Source organism: Triticum aestivum, chromosome 1A, assembly GCF_018294505.1.
Source record: "Triticum aestivum cultivar Chinese Spring chromosome 1A, IWGSC CS RefSeq v2.1, whole genome shotgun sequence".
NCBI classification, from domain to species: domain Eukaryota; kingdom Viridiplantae; phylum Streptophyta; class Magnoliopsida; order Poales; family Poaceae; genus Triticum; species Triticum aestivum.
This window is the reverse complement of record NC_057794.1, coordinates 298,665,782-298,673,988: the sequence shown is the minus strand read 5'-3', so window position 1 is coordinate 298,673,988 and position 8,207 is coordinate 298,665,782. Positions and strand designations below refer to the sequence as shown.

General features: G+C 40.1%; 1 pseudogene; it reads right to left on the bottom strand.

The window, feature by feature from the left end:
* Positions 1–6,494, bottom strand: part of LOC123046904 (DNA topoisomerase 1-like) — a 24,484-nt pseudogene extending 17,990 nt beyond the window's left edge.
* Positions 6,495–8,207: the final 1,713 nt, after the last annotated feature.

Here is an 8,207-nt window from a genome sequence, read left to right as displayed (position 1 = left end):
AGAAAAAACACATACCCAAAAATGATTTACGGTAGTGCAACATCGTTAATAAACACAGAACTACAGGTGGGTTTATTACATGGCAACCTCCTTATGCTGGTGGGCCTTATGGCTTCATGGGCCTCTTGAGCATTTTTCACCTTCTTCAAGTACTTCCTAATATCCTCTGATGCATATTGCTCACCATACCTAGAACAAATACTTGTTAGCAAGAATGGAAGCCCCAGGTGACATACTCATAAACAGGAAGGTAACATGTTGAACTCCCAAGATACTGATTCTCTCAAACTAGCTTCCAAAGAATAAGATTAGACAGGAAAAGAAACAAACTCATAAAAATGATACCAGAAAGCTCTCCAGCCATTCCATCAAACATAGTACATACAAAACAATTGAAGGGTTGTAAATATTTAGTGATATCAAATATTGTGTCTCACAATATCCAATCCCATAAATCCTGACAATGAGAAAGAAATAAGCAGAACTGCAAACTGCCATTTTGCTGAAATTAATCACTGGAGCACTAATCAGATTATTTGGCACAATGTAACTGATCAATTAAACATGAAACAAGATAGATTAGCAGTCCAGAACAAACTTAGTAACACAAACTTGACAAAATATTCCAGTAGAGTATACCTTTGTTTCACTAACGAACGAATATCTTCTGCAGCTCCATGAGAAATCTTCAATGGAAAGGACAGCATAAACAAATAAGGCAACAGTTTCAGGCTATTAAAATGAGTACCGCATAACAATCAACTATCACTGATAACTGACAAGAAATTCTCAAATCAAGGAATAGAAAGTAATATCTTTCATGCACGCAACACAATTAAGATTTTGTAGCCAAATCTAGTATTTGAGTTAATGCTCATATATACACATGATGTGTTTCATGTAACTGAAGTTGCCTTAAATTTAAAATTACACCGAGATCACTTGGGCGGGAATGGATGCACAATCTCACCGCTGAAGTTCAAGTCATCACCACTTGAAAAATTCATGCATATATTTCTGTATTAAAATGCACATGAGTTCCTTCTACATGTTCATTTGTGATATTATTACTACTGTAGCTAACCCAGGGTCCTAGAAATATACATGAATGGAACTAAATAATGAGAACAGAAAGTCAAAATATAATAGAGCAGACAGTTTATTTGGAATAGCAATAAGGACTTATAGAACTCCATTTTCTTGATCAGATGTTTGAGCTGATATACTAAGTTTTTTCTTCTACTAAGCAAAAGTATCCAGATTTTGGCCATAGCATCAAGCTGGCCTCTCTACTCGAAAAACTTTTCAGCTTCCGCCTTCCTATCCAAGGATGAGTATTGTCACTGTGTCAGCATGAGCCTTCCTATCCAAGGATGAGTATTGTCACTGTGTCAGCATCAGATTCAAGCAAGAACCTAGATCATCCCACTCTATAATCTCTCTCCTTTATCTGAGTGTCAAACCCCTCAAAGTCAGCGCCATGTGGAATCTTTCTCTACAGTTCACTTGTATATAGAGTGACCAATTTGATGGTTTTTTTTGTGAATGCACCAACTTTAACCAACAACCACAGATCACAGATAAGAGACCAAGAGTATGTTTTACCTGACCTACAGATACATTTATAAACAGAAAGACTACTTTGGCAATCAACTAAAAGTAGAATGAACGTACATGAAACCCATCTGTTCTGAGGTAAGTTATTAATCCTGTTGCTTGTTCTGACGAAAGATTGATCCCTTCATAAAGCTTCTGGGCTACCTGCAGTCACATAGTGAACCATATGAGTCAAAAGGTCACTACATGTAAATGACAGTATTATAATAGTAAAGCTATGCATCTAAGTTCTTATTAAGTAGAAACAACCTTCATGGTGTGCCCTGCACCAAAATGTAGTTTGTTTGCTGCATCTTGCTGAAGGCTGGATGTTATATATGGCATCGGAGGATTCTTGTGAATTTTGGTTCTCTGAACACCTCTTACTTCAAATTGGCAAGAATAAATCCTCTTTTCTAGAGCTCGTGCTTCTTCTTGAGAGCTTATAGAAAGCTGATCCAACTTTTTTGAATTGAGATGCTTTATCCAGGATGTAAGACATATGCCTTTTGAAGAATCTGAATACTGGGTTTCAAATTCAGTATCAACAGTCCAATATTCCTGTGGGCTAAACTTTTCTATTTCAGTCTCCCGATCACAAACAAGCGCCAAAGCTGCAGACTGGACTCGTCCAGCAGACTGACAACCAGGCAACTTCCTCCATAAAAGTGGTGATATGGCGAACCCAATCAAATAATCAAGGGAACGGCGTGCAAGATAAGCATTAACTAAGTCCATATCAATATATCTTTTATGTGCCAAGCAATTGCTTCACCTTCACGGTCAGGGTCAGAAGCGAGAATCAAATTTTCTGCTCTGGAGATAAGAAATAAGCAACAATAACAGAAGACAATCAGCAACAACTTCATAAAGCAGGGGAACTCAACATGGAAACTTGCACCAGCACAAGACATATACAAGAAAGAATTAACTCGAACACATGTATGACACTTGCTATAAGCGGAAGGCAGATCTAGAGAAAAAAGGTTCAACTAATTAACAGATACTCAGATGTAGCAATGAAGAAAATACTCACAGAATTCAGAATTTAATTGAAGCTCCGGTTGAAACCAATTTAATCAGCTATGTGAAATATGCAAAAGATTAAAATAAATAGAAGTAAATGAACAACCAAGACCGTAACTTGGTAATGGAGCGTCTATTACGTAAGTATACAGTTAAATAGTTCAGTTGATACATTTTCACAGAACATGTATGGGTCTAATAGAGATGTCTTCATCCGCTAGTGATGTGCAGGTATAGTATGCCAACATACACCTGGTGATAGTGACATTCGCATACGAGAATATAGGCATAGGATACTTGACACAAAATTATCTACAAGGACAGCTTAACAACAAAAATCTGCATATGAGATGAATCAACCATCACCAACACCATACTGTTGTTATAGTTTCTGTCTATGTGTCCTTGAAAAGCCATCAAGTTTAGATAGAACATAATAAATCTAGGAGACATGGTACTGTTTATCACTCTGTGCACACTTCACGGACAATCTAACTTATACTCAAAGGTGAGTGGCGCATGGATCCAAAAGGTATTAGTACTCACAACATTGCATTACGTCCAATAAAGATTACAAACTACAAGTTGTAAAACAGAAACCAAGACGACTATCATGTGTTCACCCAATTAAGCCTTGCAGAAAGTGACAAGGATATGGACAAATGGTATTGCATGGAATACAAGTTTTTAGAGACAAAGATATGACTCATACCGTAAAAGTAACAAAGTATGTGAATTTGTCTTACCTTCCCAGCAACTAATGCATAGCAAACCTATATGCCAAGAACGAAATTTGAACAACGTTACTGATAACCAGCCTATAAAACATACCCTTTCAATGCAACTCCAATGCTTTTAAGGCATGTCCAGGCACCATTAGGCACCTCCCATACCATGCTGAAGTCATCCTCAGGGCGGACAGATCTTGACCTTCGAGCTAGATCTCTCACATGACCATAGCTGGGTAATACTTCGTACATGTCCCCAAGGTATTGTTGAATAACTTTTGCTTTTGTAACTGATTCAACAACAATAACTGATTTAGCTACGGGGGGGTACAGAGGTACAAGTGGCCTCCTCTCACTACCAGAAGCATCAACAGTGGTCTTCATGTAATTATTGGCTTCGGCAGCTGCAATAGCAGCAGATTCCTTTGCTTCCAAAGATTTCTTCGAACTGGTTACTGTTTTTCTCTCTTTGGAACTACCAACCCCTTTCTTTGATTTAGATGTGTCGGCCTTCTTTTCTTCTTGCTTCACACTTGCTTTCTCAGTTGTATTTGCTGCTGTTTTACTAGTTTTAGTAGAACTGCTCTTTTTCTTGGTAAATACTTTCTTTTCTTTCACATCTATGCTAACTTCTTTTTTGCTGCCTCCAGAATTTTTATTCTTCGCAATGTCCTTTTTAGTACCTGTACCACTCTCACTGCACTTGCTCGTAGATGTGGAAGCCTCATCAGCGATGGTGCTGCATGCAGCTAGTGTGCTTTGGCGTCTCTCAGATCTATGGAAGTACCTATGGGCAGCACCCCCATCTTCCCTATTTATATTTGGATTGATAAATGAGCTCTTATTGCTAATGAGAAACCTTAACTTTTTACCATATGCAGTTGAGAAGAACCGTGAATTAACACTATTGGTAGCCTTTAAAGGAACTCCACAGACATCTGCTGTTCTGGAACTTACAAAACTGTGATAACCCGGGAGCCCAGTAGTAAAAAAGACACTACTTTTAAGCTGTAGGGCGAGCTGAGAGCTAGTTCTTAGAGACATTTTCCTTATTGAACTATTCCTCACTGCAACTCCACACATTCGACAAGGAAGGAAAGGTGAATAAGGCATGAAGGTGCATGAATATCACTGGGAAAGCTGCAAAGGTAACACATAAACAATATTTAGAGAGTTAGAGAGCGAGCATAAAATCCTCATACGATCAATCTTGTTTTGACAAGATGATGGAAAAAACAAACGCAAAGCAAAATTGTGATACAAGGGAAAAAGCATTCTCATTTTGTTAGTGGCATCCTAAAATGCACCGATACGGATACGTATATCCGTATTGGGCCAGTAGGGATACATAAATTCGCCATTTTGGAAAAGCTTCAATACGGGGATACGTTTTACTATTTTTTTAGTTCACAAAAAAAGAGTATATAAGCTAGGTACATCAGATTACCTTTTTGTTTGCTCTCCTGAGGATGCCGAAGCAGCTCCAAGCCTCTCCAATTGACAATGTTGACGCCGTGTTCCAACTCCAAATTCCAAAGGGATAGAATTAGGGTGTGTTAGATTGAACTGCGGATTCTGAAAAGGCAACTGTGAGCTGTGAGCTGTGAGAAAGCTGCTGTGAGCTGAGAACTATGAAAAGGCTGGAAAATGTTTGATTGAAACAACTGTGAAATTGTAGTTTTGGCATGAATTATTTGTAATGCCCCTCAGGGCTGAAAGAATATTTATGTGCTAATTGACCGTAAAGCAGTGGTTTGAGCATTGTTAGGCATTTCAACGACCATTTTGGAAAGGAAAATTAGACAATATAGACAATTCACGGCTAAGATATAGGAAATTCAACGACTATTTTGTAATGTTGCATACGTATAATTATTATTACTAAAGACATGGACTATATGGAACACATATGGTTCACATGATGATGGCCTTCATCAACATAGCTAACCTATCTTGCTCTCGCAAAACACGCATCGGCTATCCTACTATGAATATTGTTCAAGATATCTTCATTCTCCTCCTCTTGAACAGGATCCGCTTGTGTTGGTGACACCCCCTTTGGTAGCGCTGGGAAGTACATACACATGCAATTCAATACCTTCCTAGCGTATATATTGACACAGAAGTTAATTTTAACTTCAAACCCAGAAAATGAAGCCATGTGTAACATTGCTAGTGAGGTTGACTAGGTGAAAACCCAAAGAATGGTTGGCTTGTGTAACATGAAACACGTAATTGCAGGAGAAATTGTATGAATAAACAAGAAACCAACAATTTGTCTTGTGTGCACAGTAGCACGATCTGAGCAAAAATACAGAAAGGTTTGCAGCATGGCATAACAGGAAAGGTGGAACCTGGAGATCAATCAGCTAACATGCAAAAGGAGAAACAATCACTTTAAATGGCAATATTTTAGGTCTGACTGTCAAAACCAACAACAACAATACCACTAGTAGTACTAATGTGTTAACCAATTTCGGCCACTATAACCAAGACAAAACCCCTGCTCTCTCGAATTGCATGTTACTGCTAAGCTTTGATTTCAGGTCAAGAGGGTGCAGATAAAACAACTTAATCTTTTCCTTTTCATATATCGCCAGTCATTGCATATTCCACTGCTAATGTGTTTCAACCAAAACATTTTCTCATCTGAAAAAAAAAACTAAACATTTGCCCCTACAAGCATTAGCACAAACACCTATCAAGCAAAATCCTTTCACATGTGAACTTGAACATGCACTGGAAAAATCACGCAGCAAGTACTCATCAAGAAATAGTCGTCATTATATTCTCAGAAGATCCAGTCTACGCAAGTACTCGCCAATACAAAAATCAGGAAAAAAAATCGAACAAACATAGGATGCAAGAGGAAGGAGGGAGGGGGGACGAGGGAAGAGGGAGGGAGGGAGTGAGAACGAAGGAAAGGTGGCTACCTGCCTATGGACTGGTCGGCGGCGTTGTTGGGAGGGAGCGGCGGAAGGAGGGGCTGCTGGGCTCCTGTGCCGGCGGCGAGGCAGCGGAGGCTTCGGCTGGCTGGGCGCCGCAACGGAGGGCCGGCAGTGGTGGCGGCGGGTGTCAGGACCCAAATGCACAGCGTCCAGTTCGTCAGAAACAGGGGATAAAGCGTAACCATGCAGGGGAGAAGGCGTATTATGGATCGTTATGTTCATCTCACGGCAGAGCGTCGCATCCAAAAGGTCCAGCTAGTCTTCGGCAAAGTGACCTTACTGTTTTATTTCAACAATAAAAACCTGAAGAAATCCAGTATACAAAAGAAGTTGATCCCCACTATAGTATATTTTTTTCACGAAGAATCATGATAGTACAACAAACACTAGAAATAATGAAATTATATCTAGATTCGTAGACCATCTAGCGACGACTACAATCACTCAAGCGAGCCGAAGCGCCACAGTCATTGCCCCTCCTCGCTAGAGCAGGGCAAACATTGTTGTAGTAGACAGTCGGGAAGCCGTCGTGCGAAGGCCCCATAGGACCAGCGCACCAGAACAACAACCGCCGCCGTTGAAGAGTAACATAGATCGGAAGGATCCAACTTGAAGACACACGAACGTAGACGAACCACAACAAGATCCGAGCAAATCCACCAATGACAGATCTACTGGAGACACACCTCCACACGCACACTGACGATGCTAAACGCACCACCAAAACGGGGACTTGACAGGGAGAACCTTATTCCATCTTCAGAAAGCCGCCGATGTCTCATCTTTCTGAGAAGGACACAAACCCTAACAAAATTCGAAGGTACATCTAAAGATGGAGCCCTCCTGCCGGCAAGGGCCTGTATCCACCGTGCCGTCATGGCCCTAAGGCCACCGGAGACGAGGCAGGCCAGCGGGGGAGCTGGTGGGAGACAAAGAAAACCTAGCCTTTTTCGTAGTCACTTTTTCGTGTCGCGTAGAAAAGGAAAATGCATCTATGTGCATGTTAAGATTCGCAAACAAAAAAAAAAGAATTCGTAGTTACTTTTTCATGTCGCGTAAAAAAAAGTCTTACACGAGATCAATAGAGGTTGAAATATATCTATTTCTTTTGAGCGACCTTTTTTAGGCACCCAGATTTGTACTGGGAATAAAGGATTTGTAGTCCCATGCCACTAAAAAAATTGAGTGGGGATATGTAAGTTTTGTTTTATTTTTCTTAGGATTTGCTTCGCCGGCGAGGTGGTGGCGAAGATGACGTATTGAAATAAGTTCTCTTCGGTTTCTCCCCACCTCGACGACGTTCGATCAGACGCTGATGAAGGACTTGTGAGAGTTTGTATCCCCGGATCTATTAGTTCTCTTCAGTTTGTGTGTCTTTCAAGAAGAGCTTTTGGTTGACTATTGATGTGGCGACTACGACATCTTCCCTGTGTTGTTCTTAGGCTTGGTCCGGTTTCTTCAAGCCACTATGCTAATGGTGTTGCAAGCATATTCTGCGGTGATGCTCCAGCCAATGCGAAAAGTCCATTCTGCACCCGAGCTCATATGCTCCCACATGAACAGTAAAATCGAAAAAAATTCAAAAAATACCAATTTTTTTTGAGAGAAACATTGATAAAAGTTCTAAGTGCCTGCAAAAATTCATCATGAAATCACATTCCTGTAAGGCGTGGCAAAAAAAAACAAATTCAGTGCTTCAAAATGCATTTGAAAGTAGTTTTTTCAGAGTACTATTTTTGTTTTTTTGCCACGCCTTCTAGGAATGTGATTTCATGACGAATTTTTGCAGGCACTTAGAACTTTTGTCAATGTTTCTCTCAAAAAATTGGATTTTTTTGAATTTGTTTTGATTTTTTTCGATTTTACTGTTCATGCAGGAGCATATGAGCTCGGGTGCAGATTAGCCGCG